The following is a 27,469-nucleotide window of genomic DNA, read 5'->3' as shown; positions in this document are numbered from 1 at the left end:
TGCTAAAAGCAAGATTCACTTTGTGTATTAAGTGCCCGTCTTACATAAGCCACCCAGAAGAAACTCGCCCCACTTCTAGGGAAGGTCAGGGGTCAGCAGACAGACTTGAGAGTGTTGTGATTTGGGAAATGACTGGTTACATTGGTCTTGTCATCATCCTTTCATAATAATCACACCCTGAGTATATCATGGTCCCACAGACTGAGCACTGAGCATTAGGAGCTCCCTCCCACTAGACTCTATTCCCACAGGGCCTTCACAGGCAAGGTACCCTACTATTTGTCATCAGTGAGACAGATGTGCGGCCTGCTGTTTTCAGATGTCATTGACCGAGTGCAATAACAATACTGGGCTTGCCACTGACCTAACCATTCATAATGTCAGTCTCAGATCTGTCCCTCTTGGTGAGGAAGCTCCTAAAGGGTGTGAAGATCAGACATTAGAAACAAAGATGTGCACAGGTTGAAAGCAGTCTTAACCCTAGGAGAGGGAGACCAGGAAGATGAATGAAAGACCTGCTCAAGGCCTCAGGGATAGGCAGCAGTTGCAGGCACACCCGTGTCAGGTAGCATGCAATGGTGGGCAAAACACAGGGAAACCAAATCAGATCTCCCTCTGTGGGCAGACAGAGAAGGAAGGTACAAGTGCTAAGCCATCCTCCTCCTGAGGGATAATGCAAGACCAGTTGTCTTCTTTCTGGAAGCAGTGCATGGACTCACCTAGTCCTCCGTGGTAAGCCTCTGGAGTGTGATTAGAGAGAGCCTCTCAGAGTCACTCTTGCCATTGTTCCTTAATGCTAGGAGGGGGCTACAAGGGGGCACAGTCTGCCCCAGAGCCCTGCCTGACATGGGCCTGGCAAAGTTTTTCTTTCCTCTTCTTTGACTTCCACCATCCTTCCTTCTTCCTCAGGTAAGGATTACAATGTGTTCTCTTTCCCAGAGTCAAATAATATGGCTGTTGGCAAACTTGGTGACCCCCATGGAGCACCCTTTAAAGCTGCCCTGCATCTGCTCTCAGAGCTGGAGAAACTACTATACTTCTGCAGCGGCTGGACAGTGGCTAGCAAAAGTCCTGCTGTGTAGTCTGGGCTTTAAAGTCAAACTCTTGTCGATGTAAACAAAGCTGGACAGACTTTTCTCTACTTACAGACCAGAAACCACCCATTTAAAGCCTTAGTGGCTTCTGGTATTCAGTAGCCCTGGTGTCTTCCCTATGTGACTTTGGCTGTGGTGGTGGTGGTGGCAGCAATGGTACTGAGTATCAAACTGAGGGACTTGTGCATGTGAGGGGTGTGCCCTATCACTGTATGCCCACAGAAACCTCAGTTCTGTAGGTCTGACTTTCTTTATTCCTATACTTTGTAATGGAAATCACACTTTATTTCTCCTTTCAGCTTATGAGATGTCAAGCAGTGGTGGCCCCTCGATGCACTGGTTATTTTTATTTATGTGTACTCCTGTGTGTCTATATGCAGGTACACAAGGAGGACAGGGAGCTGATCCCCTGGAGCTGGACTTACAGACAGTTGGGAGCTGACGTTAGTGAAGGGAACCAAACTGCCCTTTGCAAGAGTAGCATGCACTGCTAACTGTTGAGCCATCTCTCCAGCCCTCTTGGATGAGATTCTTAATCTCTTTTCCATCCACCTTGGGGAGCATTCCTAAACTGTTTCCCTAGGAACCCTGCGACTTATGATGGCATCTGTTCTCGGCCCTTACCCCAGAGACCTAAGTGTGCCAGGCCCATATCTTACACAACTTACACATCAAACAACCTTGCCTTATTGTCTGAGGACTAACTGGCCCCCTTTCTAGCTCACCTTGCCAACGACTGGAGGCAACTGGATGGAGTGCAAGCAGAGTGGAAGGCATGTTACTTCTAAGAGACAGGGGGTTGAAGCTTCCAGTTCCAGGCAGTTCCTGAAGAAGTCTATGGGTCCCCTCCGATGCCTGCAGTATGGCCAGGGCTGCATAAGGAATGTAAATCTGACCTCAGCACAATTCTGTCTGATGACAAGGAGACCACCTGCAGAGCAAATGAGCTACAGAAATCGCAATTTCACTGAGTTCTTGCAGATGGCCCTGATTTAGAAAAGGTATTCGAAAAATCTGTGAAGGACAACTGCCTTTCTTTATAGCATTTGGGCATCGTGGAGAGCCTCGGTATCCTGTGATGACTTTGTTAACCGGGCATCATTAGCTCCCCTTGAAGCCCAGATCTCGTTTATTACTTCTAATTATTTTTAAAAAATGACTAGACTCTAATTTCAGAGTATTCATCCCCCAACCCTGCATCCTTCTCAAGTAAATTAGCCATCCAATTCTGGAATATTCTCTTCTCCATTCTTGTGTTGCTATTTTAATACAACCTTATGGCTCTGTACACCAGGTCTGATCTGTAAAGATTATAGTATTATAATCCTTATGTTTTAATGGATTCTTCGATATCGAAGTCCATGTTCTTCACTATGCTCACCGGATACACCACGTAGTTAACTCATCGTAAATTGTTTTTCCTTCCATTAGGTATTAACTCAATGTCTATTGTATGCTGGGCACCATTCTTGACTCAAGAGGGACAGAGACAAACAAACCAGACCCATTTTCTCCTTGCCTTTCAGAGACGAGAGCTGATATTAGAGAGCAGTGCTCAGAAAGAGAATCGATAAAGCTTGTTATGAGCCAGGGCAGGGGCTCAGTGAGTGAAGTACAATCTACAGGACTGAGATGGGTCCTCACACTCTTGTAAAAGTCAGGCAAAGCAGGGCATGGTGGCTATAAGCCCAGTACAGAGAGGGTAGAGGCAGGAGGTGTCCTAGGGCTGAATCTGGGAGCTCTAAGTTCAGTGAGAGACTCTGTCTCAGAAATTAAGGTGGAAGGCCAGGTGTAGAGGTACACCTCTTTAATCCCACCACTTTAGAGACAGAGGCAGGCTGATCTCTGTGAGTTTGAGGTCAGCCTGGTCTACAGAGAGAGTTTCAGGACAGCTAGGGCTACATAGATAGAACCTGTCTCATCCCCTTCCCCCACCCCCCAAAAAGAGATCAGAAAAATGAAAGAAAGAAAGAATGAAAGAACGAAAGAAGAAAGTGATTGAATAAGACAACTACATTGACTTCAGGCTTCTATATAATGCACATGTTGTCTGTCTTTGTCTCTCTGTCTCTCTCTCCACAAGTGAAACAAACTTAACGTCCGGGTTTTTAGTAGGGTTCCCTGAAAAATGGTATTTCAGCTGAGCTGATAAAGACGTGCCTCGTGGATGAAGGGGCAGTGTCCATGAATGACACGGTGTGGTAAAGACAAAGGCTGCATGCACGTGGAGAGGACTGACTGTCTGATTAAGGGGGAGATGGGGGAGGTCAAAGGCAAGAAGGTCACTGTGGGCCAGACTGTGACAAACCTAGTAGGAAGAGTTGAAGAATTCGGGTTTTATTATAAAAGCAGTGGGGAATCACAGCAGGTTCGAAGCAGAGGAAAGCAGTAATCTATTGTGTTGCAGAATATAGAAGGGCTGAAGTAAAGGTCACTGGGTGAGCAAAATGGGAGAGCTGTGTAGATAGGGGCCATGGTGGCTGTGACCATGCCCTTGACATGACCAGAAAAGGAAAAGAGACCCAGATACAAGAGAGAAGGAGATTTCCTGGTCTTCTTCAGAGGAGAGAGGCACACAGGGACAGTTGGATGACCAAGTTTCATCACAAACAACAGGGGAGAGCGGTTTGTACTTCAGAAAATGACGGACAGAAGAGGGACTGAAACTCAGAGTTTAGTTTAGGATGTTGGAGTCCGAAGCAGTTATCTCCTCAAGAGCATGGCAAAGACAAGGATTAAAGCAATTTTATTTCATTACCATGAGTTTGGAAATCAGTGAGAAGGCTCTGAGAGCTGCTACCTCTGAGAGCCTACCCATTGTGTAATGTGTAACTTTACATGGGCAAACTAACCAGTGCCAAGAACAGTGCAAAGAAATAAGGTCCTTCGTTTTTGAGATCTGTAAAATTGAAACGTATCTCCTGATCAAGAGATTTGGGCCAAATACTGAAGGCCTGTCTGCTGTGAGACAGCACCAGTTATTCTGGAAAAGCCACTTTTGTGTTTCTAACCAGCCTTAAATTATTTCCTAGAAAGGTAGATTTCCCATTGAGTTGGGTTTTTGGGTAAAGTCACCTTGCTACAAGTTAGTTGTCACGAGTTAGTTGGCGGGCTGGGTGGTGAGCCAGATTTGGATCCTGCAACTACAGCAGTGTGAGACGTAAATGTGCATTTAACCGACCCATTTGGTAACTGCAACCATGGGGCCGGAGAAGGAAGACAGTGGCTGCGGCCTGGGCTCGAGCCTCAGGGAACCTCAACATGGAATGATTGAGTAGACAAGAAGGAGCTGCAGATGAGTCTAGGCCATGCCAGGGAAGAGGGAGGAAAGAGCAATGGTGCTCATAAAGCTAACGCAAGAACCTGTGCTAAGTAGGGCAGGGTGGATGAGTCCAGCGCTCCCTGTATTGAGGGCAGGAAGGCAAGCTGTGGATTATTGACTCATTGGTGGTTACTATAAGCATTCGTTGTCTTAGTTAGCATTTCTATTGCTGTGGTGAAACACCATGACCAAAAGCAACTAAGGAAGGAAAAGGTTTATTTCACTCACAGTTCCATATAACAGTTCGTCACCAAAAGCAATGAAGGCAGGAACTCAGGCAGGGTAGGAACCTGCAGGCAGGAGCTTTATTACTTTGTGATGCTGAGGGTCGACCCCAGAGCTTTATATGCGAGGTAAGTGCTCTAGCAATGTGCCTTCACTCCCAGACCCCTGGCCATGCTTACTGGTTTGCTCCTGATGGCTAGCTCTGCCTGCTTTCTTATATATTCCAGGACCACCAGCCCAGGGATGGTACCACCCACGGTGGGTGGGCCCTCTTCCGTCAATCACCAATAAGAGTTCTCTACAGCTCGCTTATAGGCCAGTCTTAGGAAGGCATGTTCTCAATAGAGGTTCTATCCTCTCAAATGACTTTAGCTTGTTTCAGTTTGACATAAAAGTAGGTAGCACGTTTGTCAAAACCTTTCTTAGTTGATAATTAGTTGGATGATTCTGAGGTCCTCTCACAGCCTGGCTTATTTTTACTTTGTAATGCTAAGGGTTGACCCCAAGGCTTTACATGCTAGGTAAGCACTCTAGCAAGGGGCCTTGACTCCCAGGCCCCTGGCAGATGCTTGGAAGACATGACCTTTCTCTATAGAATACTCTAGGTTCTGACAAAGAGTCACACGTTCGCTACTGCACTCTATTGCCCTGGATTCCTTCATGGTAACCCAATGTATTTCCATCTTTCTTCTCCAATCCTGGAAACTGGTGATACATTTTCCATAGATGGCACCCTTTCCCACCCCAGCAGAAGGTTATAACCTAAATCATGCATTGAATAAAAAAGAAAAGAAAAAAATAAAAAAGAAAGGAAAGGACATGACTGCTCCTAGGTAGGGTGGAGGAGAAACTTTATTACAGATACATGGGAGAGCACAGCCAGAGGCAGATGCATCTGACAGAGTCCAGAATGGTCATGACCCTGCACTATGTGGGGATAAAGGGAGGGGAAGGAAGGATGGGAAACCAAGTACAGCATCCAGGAGCTGAGAAGTATAAAAGGAACAAATGAGGCAGAGAAGGGCACAGAGAGGGGCAGAGGCAACGAGAGGGTACAAGGAGGAGGTAACTAAAATGTCTGGATTATATAAGGAAGAGCCTCTGGGGAAGGGCATTCCAGCCCCTTGACTGGAGAGTTGAGGGTAGAAGGTGGGGTGTGCCAGCTGCATCCTCTAACAGATAGTGACTGTGAGGTGCTGTGAGGGTCTGGAGGCCAAGTCTACTTAGAAATGTTAAATAGGCATCTGAGCCATTTGTCCTGGGTTTGAAACTTAACTGACATATAACATTTTAGATGGGGCTTTTCCACTTCAAAAAATATATTTGAAAATCATTCTGGCTATTGCTTAAGTCAACAGCTCATTGCCTTTTGTGACTGAACAGTACTTCATTGTGTGGTTGGTCATACCACCATTTGTCCAGCCTGAGACTGATGGTCAAGTTTCTATTGTCTATGTTTGTTGATCATGAAGGGAGTTATTGTATTTGCCCATGAATTGAGACTAGATAGAAGGTCCTTTCTTCTGGAGGTGGAATGGCTGGGAGCCATGTTTCCCTATGCAATCATTAGCGTCATGATGACTGTAGTAGTTTGGTGAGGCGATGTGGTAGAAATGGGAGCAGAGAGAGTTAAGGGGGAGGTGAGACAGTGGATACTAGTGCATGAAGCAGAGTATCTCAGCTGATTTGTGAACCGAGCTCCAGCTAGAGGGGGCTGTGAGGTTGCCGGAGGGCGGGCTTGTCAAAGACAAGAGGTGCTTAGGTGTGTGTTGAATGATGGGAAGGAGAAGGGAGACAGGGGGAGGCTGAACATGAGGAAAAGAGCAGGATATAGGGTGACACGGGATTGACAGTGTCTGAGGACAGAGCACTGGCTTTTGTAAGGAAGCAGCTTCTGTATCTCAATGGGTGAAGTTGTTAAATGCCACATCTGACCTTCATTTGGCTTCTTCAGGGACAGCAGATTAACTCAGCCCTTTCAGACTCCCTGACTCCCACCATCTGCCTCACAGTGATATTATGTACATGCTGGTTTTGCTTGTCCAGTAATGGTGAGGCATTTGCTAAGGGAAAACATTAAAACTACACATTTAGTACTCTGTTAATTTTTAGTCCCAGAAGTGTGCTTTCTCTCATTTTCTACAAAAATACCCTTGTAATGCTCAAAGGTGATCTAACAAGACGCTAACCACTTGGAGCACCTAGGAGGCTCCAGGCCATAGACCCTGAGTATATTAGACTTGATATAAGTATATAAGACTTGGTGGCCAGTGACATGGTCATGAAAATTCCCTTAATACTGAGTATTTGGGAGTATTTTTAACTAGCTTTTAACATAAATGTGTTTCCTTGGTAGCAATTCTGACACTAACCCCTAATAATTAGAGGCATTTGTGAATGCATATAGCAGGCTATATGTTTTCCTTGTGTATTTTTAAAAAAAGTTGCGAAAATAGTTTCACAAAATAAAACCTCCATTTTTGTTAACCACAACGATGAGGCCGTAAGCTGCTGGGCATCTTATTTGGAAAGTTATATATGGTTTTAAGACTTTCAGGGAAATATCTGAAATGACTCTAGCCACTCATTCGGGTTCCATAAAGCCTCACACTGACACCTTGCAGAGCAATTTGTTCCAGGACAGATAATAACGCACTTAGCTATGGGATTTCAGATCCAATATTCTAAGAATGAGTAAAAGCCAGTAAGTGCTTGGTGGAATGGCTCTGTACAGAAGAATATCCTATAGCAATCTCATCTTAGTATACATGAAAACACAAGGGGCTTTAAGGCAGAAACAGAATTTTTCAGTTTCGGAAAGAGCTTTAAGAAGGTCTTAAGTCTGACAGAGAAAAGAATTCTGTGGGCAGAATCCTGGACTGTGAGTATTGAAATCTAAGATGACTGTAGTTTTAATGATCTCTGGCTTGTACTCTCTCGGTGATGCTACGTGTGATAAGACTGTCGTGTGATTAACAAGATTGCAGTTCTTTGGAGAAGGTCTCTCTAGAGGACAGGGTTAAGAATGCGAGGTGGCAGGTTTGTGATCAGAGAGCTGCTGCTGTCCCTGACTCTGTTGCCTGCCTGTAGATCCCATTGCCCTGACTAAGCCACCTTGTCTGTCCTCAGTGGGAGAGGATGCACCTAGTCCTGAAGAGACTTGACGTGCCAGGGTGGGGTGATACCCAGGGGGACCTCTCCTCCCACCTTAGAGAAGAAGGGAAGGGGAGATGGGGAAAGTGTGTGTGTGTGTGTGTGTGTGTGTGTGTGTGTGTGTGTGTGTGTGTGTGTATGTATGTGTGTGGTCCAGGAGGTGGGCAGTGATCAGGATATAAAGTGAATAAATAAATAATGGGAAAAACAGAACAAAACAACAACAAAAACTCTGCTCCTCTATTTTGTCTCTGACTCACTTCTTTGGGAAAAACATCCTGCTTGGCACTGGGGCTACTCTGGACTGGCACAATTTGTCCCAGTCAACAAGTTTTATATCTCAACCCCATTAATGTTATTTAGGAGGGACTCAAAGAGAAAACTGCGACCCACTGTGGTGTGGCAATCCAGAGAAGGCAAGGTTATCTGTTGGGGGAAGTTGAGTGATGTGCTCAGAAAAGTTTCCAGTCTACTAGAACCCAGCAAATGACTAGCAGCTACCTAGGGAGCCAGAGGGTCGTGAGGTGAATGCAGAGATGTATGTTGTAAACCTAAGAAGTGCAGAACCATGGGCAGGAAAGCCTGGAAAGGAACCTTGCCTGCAGCCTGGCTGGAACACAGCCGTGTACCCCTCAGCTTCCCTGACTTCCCAGTCACCTCCCTTGCTCTACTCGGCTTTCCTTCTAGTAACAAACACCTGAGGTACTCAGCACACTGAGAGAAGACTTCGTCTCTTATTTGTAGAGCTTTGGGTTCATGGTTGGACAGTCTGTTGCTCCGAGGAAATTCATCACAGAGAGGATAATTCGTTGAACAGAACAAAGAACTCACCTTGTGAAGTGAAGGTGGACAGAGAGGAGGCCAGGCATCCACAGTCTCTTTAGGAGTCAAACTTCCAGTGCCCTAAAAATCTTCCACTACTCTACCTTTCAAAGTTTCCACCACCTCTCAATAGTGACAGGCTGGGGGCCTATGCTTTACAAGTGTTTGGGTGGATACAGTTCTTCCTTTCAGGGAAAAGTCTTTGGAGTTCATCCTATATGGTCTAGTGGTTGGACTGTGGTGCCAGATGGCATGGGAGTGGACAAGTGACCAAGAGAATGGCTACTTTGACATGGTAAGACAGAGAACTAGCTGTGCTATCAGGTATTCACTCTGAGAAGAACACTTCCACTGTGGAGAGGGGATTGTTGTCCTCATGAGACACTCTTGAAAATTCTTCCCCAACCAAGAATACTATACAATAGTGAACTCCTTGACATGAATGTGGGAAGAGTGCTGAAATCTGTCACCATGAGCAAGAAGACTGCCATGACAGAATGAACTTCATGCATGGTCTAGGCTATACAAATAGCATTGCATGGTCAGAATATGTCTTTCACTTGTGGAATACAGTAGGACCAACTAGTGAGAATTAGGTGGGATATACACCATGTGCTACTCTGACACTAATTGAGCCACTTAAATATTATGTTTTCCAAGCACTGTGCATGTAGAGAAAACCTTGGCTAATCAAGGAGAATCATACAAGAAACTCATAAATACGTATGTCTTTAGTTAAGAATTTAGAAAAGTATGTAAAACTGGACTTAAATGCTTGCAGAACCAACAAATATAATACAGTTTAGATGGATACTTAGTCTGTTGTTATGATCAAATGCCTCAGAAAAGCTTTTTTCCATTCTACTTTTATTGAAAAATAGCTATTTTCATACAATATATTCTGATTATAGTTTCCCCTCCCCAACTCCTTCCTAATCCTTCCCACCTCCACTCCTATCCAGAGCCACAGCCCTCTTTCCCCTTTCTTGTTAAAAAACAAATAGGCATCTAAAAATAATAAGAAAGTAAAATAAGACAAAACGAAAATGAACAGAAGAAAGAGTCAAAGAAAAAGCACAAGAAACATAGACAAATGCAGAGAGACATACATTCAAACAAACAGGAGTCACTTAACAACACAAACCCCCAAATCATAAGATATATGTCAAAGACCTATTTTTAAAAAAGGCCTGGCCAAAGCATTATGAGACAAAAATATCCCCCCAAATGCCACTGAGTTAGGGGTTTTGGTTGTTGTTGTTTGGTTGTTGTTGCCATTGTTGTTGGCCATATGCTGCTGGACACAGGGCATCCCCTTAAGAGTTCTGTATACCTAGTTGGACACTGGTAGAGAAAACTCATTTCCCATTTGGGAATGGTTATCTACTGAAGATAGCTTCTGGGTTAGGGGTGGGGGCTTGTGTCTGCTTCCCCTCTCAGTGCTGGCTCCCAACTGTAAAAGGTGAAAAGATTGATTGTAGTTCATAGAGCCAGAAGTTCAGGTTCATGGCCATCGGCTTCCTTGTTCTAAAGCTGTGGTGCTATGTGGAGGAAAATCACAAAGCTGACAGGAGGCAGAGCAAGAGAGAGCAGAAGGGTCTGGGGACAAGACAGCTCCCAACTCCATGTTTCCAAGGGCCTACTCCCTTCACCTGCGTCTCACCTGCTGTATATTTATCACCCTCAAGTAGGAAACTCATGGCTGCATCAATCCAGGGACGGGGTCATAACTCTCATGCTCCAGTAACTTCTCCAAAGCTGTACTTCTGAAGTCTGCTGCACTGGTGAGCAGCAGAGCGAATTTTAAACACATGAGCTTTTGGGACAACAGGTCATAAGCAAACTATGCCAAGTAGCTTTCGATAACTGTCACTTGAGAAACAGCTCAAGTTGATCCATGGAAAACAGCTATTCTCATAGATGTGTCAACAAAGATCCTGAGGAAGTTTTTCACTGGGCCACACCTAATATGGTCCCCATTACTACACATCTTAGAAAGTAATGAAATCTAATTTTCTTTTAAAAATAGATTTACTTAGTTTATAAATGTTTCGCTTATATGTGTATACCATGTGCATGCCTGGTACTTCTGGAGGTCAGAAGAACATGTTAGATTCCCCCAAGAATTTGAGTTACAGATGGTTGTGAGCCACCATGTGGGTCTTAGGAACCAGATCTGGGTCATTGGCAAGAACAGCAGGTGTTCCTAAGCACTGTGCCATCTATCTAGCCCCCGAACACATTTAAGGCTTCCAACTCTTTAAGACTCATTCTTCCATACTGGTTACTATTAAAGCTTTGCTTGCTGGGCAAGTGTCATTTGACAACGGGTAGATTTGTTGAATTTGAATACAATAACTATAACGTACGAGTCTTCAAATTAGATCAAGGCATTTACCCAGTCTCAGTGGACAGTCAGGGAATGAGGATGATCAAGGCAGTGTCTTCTAGGAAGGGTGGTTACACCATCCTATACCAAGTCAAAATGTCAGGGTTCCTCCCAAATAAATGATACAACAGTCCATCCTGATCCCACAGAGGAAACCCAGGCTTGTGGGTCTGGACTTCTGGGTCTTGCTTAGCCTGCACATCTATCCTGGGAAACTTGGAGCAAAGACTAAACTAGGTTTGTTTTGCTGTCTCTTTCTATCTTCCTTCATGCCTGGTGATAAGAAGTTTCTATTTTTATGGTTAATTTGTGTATTTGAGCTTGCAATGGCATTCCTCATTGCCTCCTCTTCCCTTCATTAACATTTGGCATATCTATTTTAAAAACATACACTCCCCAGTAAAGCCAATTATGACATGCACGAAACATTAGTCAGAAAATATGAAATTTAGGATTTATTCCAAGTTTACTTGGGCCACGTCATTGATGAAATTCAGGATCCTTATAAGAACGACCACAACAGAAACGAATCTGGAAATGCTTCTTAGTTAAAATATGCTATACAAGGAATCTTCCGAAAGGAACATGCGAAATAATTAGGCCAACTATCATTCAAAGGATTTTGTTGACACTAAAATATTCTGGCTAATGTCAGTCTGATAACAAACGCATGTCTGTATTCGCCAAACAGAGGGGAGGCTACCAAGTTTGAAATCCTGTCAGAAGCAATAGAACTTGCTTGATTTGCTCAACTGCCAAAGGCACAGCCAGCCCTGAAAAAAAGCCTCCCTTGTGTTGAGAGGCCTTTTATGGTCACTGTGTTTCAGAAACTTGCATTAAGTGTTTATTGGTACCAAGCACCATTTTCTGGTTGCTAGGGTTACTGATGGAACAAAATTGATGGAAAAAAAATTCCACGGGTGGAGGAATATACATTGGAGTAAGGGGAACTTCCCCAAAACATACCAATGTAAAAGTAACACACATTTAAGGTCGGATAAGCTTATGTACTGTGGATACACAAGAGCTTGGTAGAGGTATTTGCTAATCAAAACTAGGTGGTGAGGGAAGGCTGGCTGCAAAGGTGACATTTTGGGCAAAGATCTGAAGGAGACGGGAAAAAGAGAGATGTGTTCAAATGCCATGAGATGTAATTTGATGTTTTCCTTATGAAAAGAAGCACTCCATATATAAAACATAGATTAATTTTGTGACATGGAGATTAATAGTCTTGCTAACCCAATTAGATTTAGAATTACCTAGGAGATTGGTGGAGATGGTACATTATTCTTGGGATTTCTAGAGAGAATTAATTGAGGAAGGAAAACTCACCCGGAATGTGTGTGGGATGTCAGACAGAAGAAGAGGTAAAAAGGGAGAAAGCCAGCCAAGGGGATTCATGTTCTTTCTGCTGCTCAATCTAGTGCGTGTTCCCCCTGCCCGGATGCTCTTCCCAAACGCCTGGGGCCAAACCCATAGGGACTGACTACCTTGAAACCATGAACCGAAATAAACCCTTCTTTTCTTAAGTTGTTCTGTGAAGGATTTGGTCACAGCCATGAGAAAATAATACAACTTGTTTCCTTCCGGGTTTATAAAAGCCGCTTGATTGTTGCAAAGCTTAAGTTAGAACATGAACTAGCAATTATTGAGTAACTGAGTATTTTCTCATTTTATTTAATTGTATTTTTCTCACAAAGTCGGGCCCTGGGGAATGAAGCAATCAGTCAGAGGTTCTATAAATACTGAACCATAGGACCTGTATTTGAATTTGGGCATGGTGACTGTCAGATCTAAATGAAATTCAGGAAAAATAGACAACATTGGTGTCTATTAGCATACCAAAGCCCAGGATGGTACACAGGCTCCCTCAGTACCCTGACTCTACTCAGCTCTTCTTACCACACTCCTCCCCTAAAGTTCTCCAGCTCATGGGCTCCTGTTCCTACAGCCTCTCACTCCTATATAACCCTGCTGCTTCAGTTACGTCCTCTCTTGGCTCTCTCTTGGTCCTCTTGGTTCCCTCTCTCCTTGTCCTCTCTCTCTGGCTCGACCCTACTCCCCTCATAGCATGGACTTGTTCTGCCTACCAGACCGTGGTTAGTCTACTACATTCTCTCTCCCTACTCTGGACTCTTCTGGATGTCTCTGACTGTACTCTCCCTTAAATCTACAACAAAAACTTTCTTTAACCACACTTTGAACAGTCGTGCCTTCACTTCCTTAAACATTGACTGCGACAATTTTCCACCACTACTGTCCTACGGACCATGTGCCGTTGTAGTTGGAGTGAGACTTAAAATAGACACGGGTGGAGTCAGGAAGCAGTACTACAGGAAGTAGTTAGAGGACGGCGGAGACTCTCTTCTGTCCTGTATAAAACTTGGGTTTCTTATTCATGCTTTGATTCTGTGTAAGATGAAAACTTGTGAAAAGACAGCAAAGAGGTCAGACAGAGAAGACACCAGAAGTTGTTGAAGCTCAAGGAGAATTGGTACAAAGGCTCAGCTGGTACCCTGGGCAAGAACAGTGAATTCCTTAGCAATGAGGTTATTTAAGGCTATCTAGGTGCTACAAGGACAACACAAGGACATCTTCAGTTGCCCTACAATACAAAAAAGAATAAAAAAGACTTTTTAGCTGACTCCAAGAATACCTAACCTCCCTCTCAGAGATAGTCCTTCAAAATAGAAAAAGATTAGACCTGATATTCCTTAAAGAAAGAGTCTGTGTGCTACACTAAAAAAAAATGTTGTTTCTATACAGATCAGACAATAATAATAAGAGATATAGTCTTTCAGTCATTCAAACTTTTATGCTGAGACAACAGTATCAGATGATAAAACAACAACAACAACAACAACAAAAAACAGAGGTACCTTAACCAAGTTGAGTGGAAGATTCCACTCAAGGACAAAAAGAAAATGGGGGAATGAAAGACCCTCTCCCAGAAAGGGAATTGTACAAGCCCAAGGCCCTCAACTATAGAAGTAAAAAGTAAGTTTTTAGATATGTGGGACAAGCTGACCCATCATTTAGACGAAACAGACCAGAAAAGAAAACAAAATGCAGAAACCAGACTAAATTATGGGCACTGCTCCATGGGCCACCTGGCAGGAAAAAGAAAAAGTCCCTGACCCCCCGGAAGCCCTGACCACCATGTACTTTTTGCTAACTCATTGTTATGATTATAGCCAAAATAAGTAACATACACGTATGCCTCATTTACTCCACCAATCACATCCCTGTAACCATGCATCTGCTTCTGTAAGCCTGCTTCTGCTCCCCAAAATACTATAAAAAGCCCACCCTGGCTCTGCTAGGCGCGCCAGTCTTCCGAATTGACTGGGACGCCCACAGATACCTGTGTATCCTGATCAATAAAAATCCTCTTGCTGATTACAGCCTGTGGACTCAGACTGGTCATTGGGCTTGAGGATCTCCCTCCTGAGGGAAGATTCTCTCTGAGAGTCTTACAACACAATCCCCATCAGTCATCCTCCCGAGGGCAGGAATGGCAGAGAAATCAAGCACCATGGCCTCTGACAACAGAAAGCTTCTTTTCATCCTCCTCTATGAACTCTGGTAACCTGTACCACACTGAGTCCCGTTTAACTTGCTAGCATGTCTGCCGGAGTCAGGCTTACTGAATACTTGGCCCTGTGACATCAAAATACCTCCCAATCCCCTGTCCCAGCTGGGTAAGGTTTCAGTTTTTATGGGGAGGGACATGTGAAAGTGGGCTGTTTTCCACTTGTTCAAAAACAACAACAACAAGAAGCCTGACTTGGTTTTCATGTTAATAGAATGCTCAAAAGCATGTGTAAGGCTGAGCTTAAATGTAGGGGAGGAACTGGGGATGGGTACATGTCTATAATCCCAGGGTTTGGAGGCAGAGGCAGGCAAATTTCTGTATTGGCGCAACCTGGTCTACATAGTGAGTTACGGCCAGTCCTATATCAACACTGTTATAAACAAACAAACAGCAAACAAATGGCAGGAAGTGAAATCACTAATCCTCAGGAAGAACCAGGAAGGGGTTTCTAATGCCTGGTTAAGTCACCCTAACTTAAGGCCCTAGGCAGGAGCCAGCCCAGTGTTGTGCCCTACCCTTAGAAGCTTTTATATCTGTGTCTTATAGAACATAAACAGCATCTCTACCTTGGTTGCTTATGAAAGCTTACATCCCATGTCCTGATTAGACATTCTTTCCGGCTTGACATTACAGTAGCCATCTAATATTTCTATTTAAAACACTAGCCTGAACGGGCAGCTGCATTTGTCTGCACCCTTGTGTGATTTTGAGTTGAAAGCATGGAATAGATTCCAGAGAATCATCAAACGTGTAGAAGAGATGTCAGTTCATTCGCACAACAGGTCCCCCACCCCACCCCCCCAGCCTCTCTAGACAATTAGCTTTCTATTCAGCTGAAATAGGAAACCCTAAAGAAGACTCAGAAAGCTTTAGGACAGGATTGGATCCCCAATCACTGACATCTTGATCCCCAAAGACAATCATCTCTGTAATTCAGGCTCCATTTGTTGAAAACTAATTTTGACAAGGGTTGAAATGGAGTTAACCATTGTTTAAGTCAACCATTGTGTTTTCCAGGAGGAGAAAGCGCTGCCAAGCTGTTTGTGCCATGATATCATAGGAATGCTTAGTTCAGTTACCTCAAAGGAGACCATTTCCACACCACAAATGTACACGCCGGACTAACGTGCTGTTCAGAAATAATGTACACATTTAGTCAAACATCCTCAAGCTTCATTGAAATCACTGTGGAAATATAGAAGAAATTAAATCATTGCTTCTTTTAGAATCTTAAAATTTGAGACAAGCCCTTTTCTTAGCGATAATTAGCGAGGTTTTACGGAGATAATAAATCACAGGGCCCGTATCTAGTTTCATGGGTGGTTGAGGCTGATTGTGATCAGGACTGCTGACCTAATGTTTGAGAAAGAACTGACTGTTTCCGGGAGAATCCATTAATGACTTGGGAAAACAGATGTACCTCTGAACAATACTAGTCATGCCAAGGACAGTGTGTCCCTTCTTTCCTTTTCCTCCCATCCTCTCAAACAGACTAAGCACAGACATCGGTTTCATTGTTGTATAAACACGGCGTTTCCGGTGTCAGCAGGCTCTGTGAGGACCTGCTCTTCCCTCCTCATTTTACTGAGATTTCAGTAGGTCAGACACACCTGTTGGACACCATGCCTCCACCCTAAACAATGGGAGGAGGGAGGCCAGCAAGATGGCTTATCAGGTAAAAGTGATGATGACCAGAGTGCAATGCCTAGGGCCCACATAAAAATGCCAGATGCAGTAGCGAGCATCTGTAATCCCATCGCTCTAGCAGTATGATGGGAAGCCGAGAGGAGAGCTAGCTAGCCGAGCATGCAATGCAAGACCGGAAACAAGAAGAAAGCGCAGGCGCGCGCACGCACGCACGCACGCACGCACGCACGCACGCACGCACGCGCACACACACACACACACACACACACACACACACACACACACACACTCAAATGGCTAAATAAGTGAATAATGAACAAGTGGAAGAGAAAAATCAATGCCTCGGCTATTGGGATACTCTGATTAGAAGTTTATTTGGCTGTGACAGAAACTCCTCTGATGCAGCTCAGGTATGATCAGCCGTGTACTGTGATAAACTTGGATGCGCAGTGCATTCTGGTTAAAACCCCTGTGGATTCAGCTCCTACTCCAAATTTTCGGAGGAATTCTCCGTTATATTAGTGTTTCAGTTCACTTGGGCCTAATCACTAGACATACAAATGTTTCTACAGGAGCCATGACTATGAGTCACAGGGATGCAGACTAAGGCTGTACCCTGATCCCAAACATAATTTGTAACTACCACGAGGGCTGCCCCTCTCTATCTGCAATGGCCGATTTTCTAGATACATAAAAATGTTGTTTCGTGAAATGGGTAATTTCTTAGCCAGGACTGACCAAAGAGCTTTTATAGGAAGCATACTTCAATATTTCAAAGGACTGAGAATAATCAGACCTTATTTATATTTAAACTGGCTTACTTTAGAGCCTTTTCCTGACACTGTAATACCATTAAGGGATCTATAGTATTCTGCCACTTACCTTCTAAGGTAAGTAGAGATTATTATTCTGCTCACGCGGAGAGAATGACTAGAAGGGGCTGTCGAGTAGGCAGTGCACGATGGAGCTTTGTGGTGCAGACAGAATTTGGGAAAGGCTCTGGCTTTTCTGCATGCTTGCCTCCTTGTGGGAGATGAGGTTGCTGTGTCGGTAAAAAGAAAGCATCTGTGCACAGGGACATGGATGTGATTCCTAGGATATTCATGGGGAAGGCTTAGGGAGTCTCATGCCATATAAGAGGTACTCACCATCACCGTGAATCTGGAACTCCAAGACCTAGAAGCACAGAGAAGGTCCAGCTAGACTTGAGGGAGTCACCCCAGGAAGAAAGCACTAGAATAAGTGGCCTTTCCTCACAGCTTTTCCACACGGAATGCAAGCTATACATCCAGGTCCTAGGCAGCTCCCACATCTCTCTCTACTGATTTTCAATGTAGCATGTTCTCAGAGCAGACATGCCATGCTCAGTATTAAACACGGAACTATTACCCAATGGAGATTTCGCCAGCAGGTAAGGCACCTCTACATTAGTTTAATGGGTCGACCATATTAGTCTGAGGGTACCACAAAGCAGCACAAAATGGCTACTAACCTTCTCCAAGTCTCAACCAAAAAATGCACTGTAAGTTATCCAGGTTAAGTCATAACTACTGGGGCCCCCACTTCTCACAAATGTTTTTATTCATGAAAAACAACGCTATCTGCTTCAAATAGCAGAAAAAAAATCCACGACATTTTTAAAGTTTAGACAGTCTTTAGTAGTGATCTCTCAGAATTTGAATAACTAGGCAAACAGGCTAGAGACAGCTAGTAAGCATTATAGTAAGAATAAATAAATTACCTTTAGATTTTTTTTGGGGGGGGGCACAACATGTTTTTAGCCATTAGGGAAACCACAGAGGGACAATGTTATAAACAGTGAGATCAGATCAAAGCCCTCCACTGTTCAAAGGACACGAGATGTCACTGAGAGAAATGGAGAGAAAGAAAACAGGGGGAAGATAAACTCAAAATATATGCTTAAAATATTGGTAACGTCTTTTTACCAGATGTGAAAATACGAAGACAGTGAGTGTGTTTGAACACCAGATGGGAAGGGCAGCAATTGCCTGAGAATCCAACCCTTCCTCAACTATAGAGGATGGCATCTTAGTATCGACTCCCACTTAAAAATACCTCCTAAAGGGTTGTAAAAGTGATTCACACTGTTTAGAAAACCCACCACGATTAAGAATAATGTCTTCCAGGGTGGTTTATGTTTTTCAGGGAGGTCTGCTTTAAGGTCTGGAATGAAATTTCTGTTTTGGAATTCGGGGCTGTACTGTACATATGAGAAAGATTGTGTGTGTGTGTGTGTGTGTGTGTGTGTGTGTGTGTGTGTGTGTGTGTGTGTTGGGGGAAGATTATGTGGAGCAGATTTCAAAATTTTCCAAACTCTCATCAATGACATAAACAACAGACAAAATTAAAGAAAACAAAACAAAAAAAACCCCTAGACAATAGAAGGAAAAGAGAAAAGGAAGCCATTGACTCTCAGAGAAATGTCATGTACCCACACCTTATCCTTATCCCATATCTCATTTTTACCCCCACCCTCCCTTCCTACCCCATTCCCAATTTTCTTTTCCTGTTTAATTTCTTTTACAGCTTTTACAAAGACATTTTACAAAAATGTATTTCCTCCAACATATTGTTACAGAGAAACTTTGAAGATGAGACAAAAAAAAAAGCAATTTTTTAAGTTAGATTTTTAAAAACCTTCATATGGACATCCCAATGGAAAGATAGGATAACCTTCACTGCTGTAGGTGTTTCTGTCCTGTTGTCTAGAGGCCACACGTCATCTTAAACGTCAGAGCAAACCGAAACAGTGCAGTCCACCCTATTCAAGCTCCACCTAGGGCAGGTTCCTCAGCTTCCCTCAGAGCAGAGACCTGACTGATCTGTAGTGTGGGCTGTGGTTCCCAGTTCCTCATCAGGAGGGAATACTGCTGTATTTATTGATTTTTCTTCCCTGATGAACTGACCAATCGTAGATGTAGGGCATCTGCACTTAAATGGCCCCTTCTCTCCTGAACAGGACTTTTTTACTTTGAAAATAGGATACACACCTTTCTCTGTTGTTTTCAGTAAAAGTCATAAAAATAATGTTGATAGGTGATTTCTTAGGGAACAATTATGCCTATTGAAGTATAAGGTTACTGTAAGATAGTAAGAAATAAGATAACAAGAATAACATTTTACTTTTCTCATTTCTTCCAAATATCTTTTAACATTGTGTCTTCTCTTTCCTTTGATCCTACTCTTCCTCAGTTCACCTGCAACACTATCTTCTTTCTTGCCAGCAGTGATGGCAATGGACCTTATAGAGTCACTGCTGCTGTCACAGTTTGTGCTACGTCCTCTGGTCACTGATGACGTATTTAGCTTGGCACATAAAACACTCTTGGTCCTGTGTAAGTCCATGCTGGCCCCGGTTTGGTCTTTCACGCATTATTTGGCTTTATGAGATCACAAGAGAAAAGATATGATCTCCCACAATGTGTGTTTCAGAACCAGAAATCACTAGCATGGAGACCATTTAATAAATACTCAGTTGGAAAGAAAGAGTTAAAGGCTCCATTTCTTTCCTGACTATAGGGACAGTGGCTGAAAACCATGGTCAAGAGAAAGTCCGTGTCCAGTGCATTGACTGCACAGACCCTTCCCAGTGACAGGTAAAACCAACCAAACCATCCAAACAAGGCTTGTGACCCCTGGTGACCGCAGTGTTCTCTCCATTTCTGGCTGTGCTCATGGGGAAGGGACTCACACAATCATCCGTACAGCTTTAGAATTTTTAGCTATTTAAGTGGACAGGTAAAAATAAGCAAGCTTTATATTCCTCCAGTAATTGGGGATTATTTATAACGGAGGATTTCATTCCCTTTAATTATTTAATAATTAATAATGAAGCTGAAGTGTTCCCTTTAATTGGCATCATTAGGTATGCTAACAGATATGGTGATTTATTTAGCATATATGCTTTCATAAATATTAAAAAATAATGAATATATAAATGCCCTTAGAAATATTAAGACATCTCTAATATCATCCAAGGAACCTGAACACGCAGAATCTGGCGAGAAGCTTTCAGTGACACATTCCGAATACAAAACAAGAGGCATCCTGAACTTGGCTTTCTCTGGTCCATTTACATATTGTTCTCTGCGTGTTTCCCTGCCCCCTTCAATCTTTCATTGAGCTGATAATATGTAAATGTCATAATTTGAAGACACTTTTGTAAAACTGATTGAATTAGTAAGAATATTTTTCCTATGACCCTACAAAAAATAGATTAAAGCTATTAAATTTGATGTGGTGAGATTTTTCTTTTCTTGTTTGAGAAAGCGTAGCACACAGCAGTCCAGGCTGGCTAATCTATCTCAGTATCCTGAGTGTTGGTATTACAGACTGCACAACCACGCCCAGCTGCAAGTTTTGACTGCTGTGTTTTGTGTTAGAAAGCAAGGTAAGAAAACCACATTCTTCTTAGATATATTTGGTTCAATTATTGAAAAACCAATAACTAATTTATATATTAATGGATTATACATATTCATGTGTAAAGGCAACACATTTTAGTAGACTTGGTGAATTATTAAGTATTGTTTGATAGGTTTCCATTTAGATATAAAGATTAATCATGTACTTTATATATTTAAGGATGGATTTTTTTTTTTTAGTTTGATTTGTGGTTTTAGTGTATCTTTCTTGGGAACTATTGGACATTTAGTCTCTCTGGAGGAGTTTAATACTTTTTAAAATCAATTCTGTAATATTCTCATCTATCGTTCAAATTATCTTTAATAGTTTGTGCATTGTCTCCTTCCTGACATCCGATTAGACATGTGTTGGGCCTTCTCCTTCCACTGTGCGTGTGTCTCCAAATGTGTGTTATATTCTCGGGAGTTTTAAAAACTGTCCTCAACTGACTTCAGCCATACGATTGAGTAGGAAGCTCTAAAGATTTATTTATTTATTTTGTGTATGAGTACACTGTAGCGGTCTTCAGACACACCAGAAGAGGGCATCGGGTCCCATTACAGATGGTTGTGAGCCACCATGTGGTTGCTGGGATTTGAACTCAGGACCTCTGGAAGAGCAGTCAGTTCTCTTAACCACTGAGCCATCTCTCCAGCCTCGAGTAGGAAGCTCTAAACACAACCCATAGACACAGCGAGCCAACAGCAATAGGCAGAGAAATTTGGTTTGTCAAAGAGGCAAAAAGTAGCTTAAAGTCCCTTTATCTTGAATAAACATAAAGGTAGCCAAACAGAAGCTGGTGGTGAAATCAGGGATGCTGTGACTGGACCACCATCCTTCTCCCAGCGCAGTGCCAGACAACTGAGAGGAGATTCCGGTCCTCTGCTGCTCTCTAAGGAGATAAACACTTGAACTTCACACTCATGTCCCAACTCTTTTAGTTGCTTTTGCTGACCTCTGAGTGCTGCTGAGAGCCATCATGTGCCAGACTTCTGTGGGCTACAGAAAATAGGGCGCTCAAACTAGCACATAGATATCGCCACAGTTCTTCTTCATGGATTAAACAGAGAAATTGAAATCAAAATCAGTTTTCAGCTTCTTCTTGGAGATAAAAGGAATCGAACCCACACAAGTTATGGTGCTACATAAGATTTTGGTTTTGGTCCCATCTGTCCTACAATGCTGATGGGTCATGAGAACACAGACAGTTGTTTGAAGCAGTGTAGTGGCACCTGCCATAGCTTTTTTCCCTTGGTCTTCTGTGTACCCCTAATTTATGAAGACTCAGGGAAGTGGTAGGGTTTCTGAATGTGCATACATTAATGGAGTCAAGGAAAAATAAACAGAGAGACATGATCCAAACAACTAAGAAACAGAAAACTCCAGTACCACTCCAAATAAAATAGGCTATATCTATTATCTGATATAGAGTTCAAAGTAACTATCAAAGTGATCAATGACCAAATGTAGTGGTTTGGATGAGAATGGCTTCTATAGGCTAGTGGGTTTGAATGTTTGAGTCCGAGTTGGTAGAACTGTTTGAAAAGGATTAGGAGGTGTGGTGGTATTGGAGGAGGTATGTTACTGGGAGTGGGCTTTGGGGTTTTAAAAGCCTATGCCATTTCTGCTTAGTGGCCCCCGACCCCCTGCCTCATGGCTGTTCTGTAAGAGGTAACTCTCAGCTGCCATTCCAGGGCCATGCTTGCTTGCCCTCTTCTATGTTCCCTGTCTTTGAGACCATGAATTCATCCTCTGAAAACTGCAAGCGAGCCCCCATTAAATGCTTTCTTCTGTATATTGTCTTGGTATAGTGTCTCTTCCCAGAAATAGGAAAGTCAATAAAAAGATCTCAAGGGAGTGTAGTCCAAAGACCAATGAAAGGGAATTTCAACAAGACGTTGGACATTTAAAACAGAATTAAAAAGAACTGAGCAATGTGATGATTCAGCTGAAATATTTAAAGTACTGCCCATCTGCAGACTGGAGCAAACCAAGAGAGCCAGGAAGCACTGAGGAAAGGAAACTGAAAGATTCTAGTCCAGAGGGCCACAAGAAGGATTATGGACAAGTAAAGGAGAGAAAATATGAGAAAGCTTATTCAAAGAACCAGTGTCTATGCTGCTTAAATTTGGAGAAATAAGTTCTATTCAGGTCCAAGAAATCCAAAGACTTAAAAGTAATGTGAACCTAAAGAAATACACACATGACACAGTATATAGAGCCAACCTGCCCAAAGTCAAAGGAAAAGAATTTTGAAAGCAGCGTAGGAAAGTGGCATAAAATTACTAGTAGAGTGTTAATAGAAACATCACAAACTAGACAGCAGTTGACACCGTATACCAAAGACATGAAAGAGGAAACAATAACTAGCCAAGGTTATCTCTCCGGACATTAATAAAAAAAAAAAAAACCAAAAAAAAAAAAAAAACCCGAAAAACCCCACATATTCTTCAGAACCCTGGGAGAGGTAAAGACTTTTTTTTTTTTTTTTTTTTTTTTTTTTTTTTTTTTTTCGGAGCTGGGGACTGAACTCAGGGCCTTGCGTTTCCTAGGCAAGCGCTCTACCACTGAGCTAAATCCCCAACCCCTGAGGTAAAGACGTTTTAAGGACATACAAAAGCTTAGGGAGTTCATTACTAGATTTATATTAAGAGAAGTACTAAAGTGAGGTTTCCAACTTGAAACAAAAGGACACCAAATAGCAATGTGACTCCACAAGAAAGCCTAGAGCTCACTGGTAACGGAAATAGATGGTCTGATACAGCACAGGTGCCGTTGGCCATTCGAGTCATGGTTTCTCCAGTTCCAGGCTCAATGAACCACTGATTTAAAATACTATTCATGTGTCTGTCCTGATCATGCACACTTTTATTAATTATTCCCTTAACAATGCAGTATAACTCTTGTTTATACAGCATCCACATTGCATTAGGCCTTATGGTAACATGCAGAGAGTTTAACTTGTATCTGCAGAGGCTGTGTGCAAATAACATGGTATTTTACATGAAAGGAGAACACCTACAGATTTGCAAGTCCCCAAGGGAGCTTTGGAAATGATCCTCTGTTTATACAAAGGAACAGTTATATTGCTGCAGCCTTGGCGGCTAAATTGCTTTTGTCCTGGCTAGTTTTGTGTCCACTTGACCCAAGCTAGAGGTATCAAGATACCTATTTCTATCCCTGAAAGGAGAGACCCTCAATTGAGAAAATGCTTCCATAAGATCAGCTGCTTGACATTTTCTTATTTAGTAATTGATGCAAGAAAGCCTAGCCCAGTGGTTCTCAACCTGCGACCTCCCTTTCACAGAGGTCACATATCAGATATCCTGCATATCAGATATTTATATTACAATTCATAGCAGTAGCAAAATTCATAATGACAGTTTTAAAGTAGTAACAAAGTAATTCTGTGGTTGGGGGTCACCACAGCATGAGTAACTGTATTAAAGGGTGACAGCATTAGAAACCACTGCCCATTTTGAGTGGAGCTATCCCTGAATTGGAGGTCCTGGGTTTTATAAGAGAGCAGACTGAGTAAGTCATGAAAAGAAACCAGTAAGCAGCACTCCTCCATGGCCTATTGCAGCAGCTCCTGCCACCTGCTCCTAGCCCTACTTGAGTTCCTGCCCTCACTGCTTTTAATGATGAACTCTTGTTATATGGAACTGCGAGTGAAACAAATCCATTTCTCCTCAACTTGCTTTTGTCATGGTGTTTCAAACAGTAACAGAAACCTCAACTAAGACAAGTTGGTACCAGGAGAATAGTGTATTGCTCTGATATACCTGACTGTGTGTTTGGAAGAATTGTAGAAGGCATTTGGAATTTAGGGCTGGAGAAAACCATTGAGTATTGAGAGCCTATTGAGCTGTTTTGTAGGAGCTGGGGAGATAGGAATGTGGAGAATAGTGCAGACACCAGAAGCCTGGCTTGTAACCCTTCTTTATGGTCATAAAGACTCTACCAGGCCACTTAGATGAAGAATATGTGGTGTCTCGTCATCTGGGGCTGAAGAATCACCTGTGACTAACAAGAAACCAGAACTTCTAAAGTAAACCCTTTGTCTTACTGGACAACTGATACTGGTTAGCTGAGGGTGAGAAATTAGCAGTAATTAAGAAGAGACTGGCATCACTGATGTGAAGTATTTTGATAAGTGTCTCCTAAGAGCCAATACACAAAAGCTGTGTTCTAGAGGAGGCAAATGTTGCACCTCATGCTGACAGATGAACTTGGTAATATAAGAATCACCAAGACAGTATTTGTTGTGAAGCCATGAAAGGGGTTAAGGGGAACAACTGAGGCTTGGAACAGTTGAGAGGCCAGAATATGCTGTTGGTGACGGTTACATCCAGAATAGCAGTGGAAGCCCCAGGATTGAAGGGATCCTGGAGAAAAGTTGAGGCTTTGCTCCATGAGGAGTGGCCAGGAGAGGGGCTACTGGTGAAAGTGTAGCCCAGTTTCAGCAGAAGACCCCAGCATTTTGAAGATGCTAGTACCTTGGAATGACTGCCAACAACAGCAACAGCCACAGTGGAGTCAAGGCTGCCAGAGTTTAAAAGACAAGCTGTGTGTGCTTCAGAGGATGAAGCATGGAAGTGACCTAAGCCCTTTGGAGGAGCCCAGAAGATCCTAACTAGATCCCAGACAAATGGATGCTGAGTTATTTATATTTTTGGAGGTTGGTTTTACTTTGTTCAGACTGACTATGCCCTGGTTCTCTTGGAGTAAGAAAGTATTTTAACTTTTTTTTTAAAAAAGGAACCAATAGCAGAGAGACTGAATTTTTATAGAGATTTTTAGATTTCAAAAGAGACTGGATTTTTAAAGAGACTGAATTTTAAAGTGTTTGGATGTGTAAAGACTGGGAGACTTCTAAAGTTTGTAAATGCTTTATATTGTGATGTTCATGGTAATGTATGATCTTGGGGATAAACAGGAAAGGAATGGTTATGGCTTCATAGTGTTATGTTTATGTGTCAAGTTAACAAGGGGTCTTGGTGGTCTTGGGTTCTATAGGAAAGGAGGCTGAGTAAACCCAGGATAGCAAGTCAGTAAGCACACCCCTCCATTGCCTCTGTAGGAGTTTCTGCCTCTAGGTTCTGGCCCTTTCTGAGTTCCTGCCCTGACTTCCTTTGACAATGGACTATGATATGGACGTGTAAGTCAAATAAAGTCTTTCTTTTTCAACTTGCTTTTGGTCAAGGTGCTTCATCATAGCAATATTAACCCTGACGAAAACAACTTTACTTCTAGTATAAATGTTTAAAATACAAAAGTATAAAAACTAAAATGTGTTACTGGATGTATCATACATAAAGGTGAATACTGTCGTACCAGTAGCCAAAGTATAGGGTTGGAATTAAAAGTGAGTTCCAGACTAGCCAGGTATGCAAAGTGAGGATTATCTCAAAAATAAACAATTGCCCCTCCTCCTAAAAACCTCATGTACTTCTTGTATGTGACTAAAGTTAAATTTAAACTAGACTGTAACATCAGTGATATGGTTTTGAAAGGGCTCATGGTAAGCATCAAAGAAAATTCCTACAGAGATTAGAAACTACACAATAGAAAGACAGAAAATGACCAAATTATTTCAAAATGAAGCCAGGAAACATAAAATAAGAGCAAGAGAGGCAAAAGGACCACAAGGCCTATGGAAAACTATCAATAATTACCTTAATATAAATGGTTAAATCCCCACATCACCCCCAAATATGTAGAAAGGCTGAGTGGACAATATAAAAACAGAAAACCCTCAGGATCCAACAGTACATTGTCTAAGAGACTCATTTTATATTTAAGAACACACATAAGCCAAAGTCGAAGTATAAAATAAGACAGTTCCTGCAGACAGTAACTGCCAAATATGATGGTCATGCTCACAACAGACCAGATAGACTGCAATAAAAAACCTTCCTCTCAGGGCCCAGGAGATGACTCAGTCAGAAGCAGAGCTTTGCTGGCAAGCCTGATGTCTTGGGTTTGATTCCCAGAACCCACTCTAATCCATCCTCTAACCCCACAAGCACAGAATCACTGCATATGTACCCCTACCTCTAGACTAGACAAAAATATTTAAAAAAAACCACACCTCACTATAAAGAAAAATATTATATAATCATAAAAGAGTCAACTCACCAAGACAATGTGACAATTATAAGTATATCCTTTCTATTTTCAAGCACCTAGGCAGTGGCAGTGTCAAACTAATATTTGATCACACTGTGAACCCCGAGACTGTGTTATTTACTGAAAAAACAAAAACTGTTTCTAGTTCTAGTGTGGCTCAGTCCTTAGAACACGCCTCTGGCTAGAATATAGATACACCCTTGGTACACATCTTTAATCCTAAACAATGAAGGTAAAGTTAGTTTGTAGAAGGAAACACCTATGTTTGATAGTGATGTTTAATTGAGTGGCAGACAAAGTGATGAATCGGAAAAAGATTTGACAGAATAAAATTACCAAACTCTCATGAAAAAAGAGAAGAAAAAAAAAGTTACTGAAGGGGCAGTGCGGAGAGAGAGGAGGCAGTTTTACAGGAAGAGTTTTATAGAGACAGGATTCAGAGAGAGAACAGGTTAGACACAAGTAAAGACAGAATAAGCCAGAAAACAAGAAGGAGCCAGAGGATTAGAACAGATTGCTAGAATTAGTTTAAGGTTAAGCAGAGAAATTCAGGAGAAACTGAGAGTAGCCAGACTGAATTAGTTAGCCTGAAGAGGAGTTTGAGCTGTAACAGCTGAGTTGAACCGGCCAGCCAGAGTTTAGGAAGAACAAGAAAGGGTGAGCTT

At 42.5% G+C, this 27,469-nt stretch overlaps 1 protein-coding gene across 11 annotated transcripts in view; it reads right to left on the bottom strand.

Annotated features, from left to right (window-relative positions):
• Etl4 (enhancer trap locus 4) overlaps window positions 1-27,469 on the bottom strand; it is an 817,363-nt gene that overhangs the window by 409,738 nt on the left and 380,156 nt on the right. The window lies entirely within an intron of this gene.

The sequence above is a fragment of the Rattus norvegicus genome, chromosome 17, assembly GCF_021556685.1.
Source record: "Rattus norvegicus strain SHRSP/BbbUtx chromosome 17, alternate assembly SHRSP_T2T, whole genome shotgun sequence".
NCBI lineage: Eukaryota > Metazoa > Chordata > Mammalia > Rodentia > Muridae > Rattus > Rattus norvegicus.
This window is presented reverse-complemented; position numbering and strand designations above follow the sequence as displayed.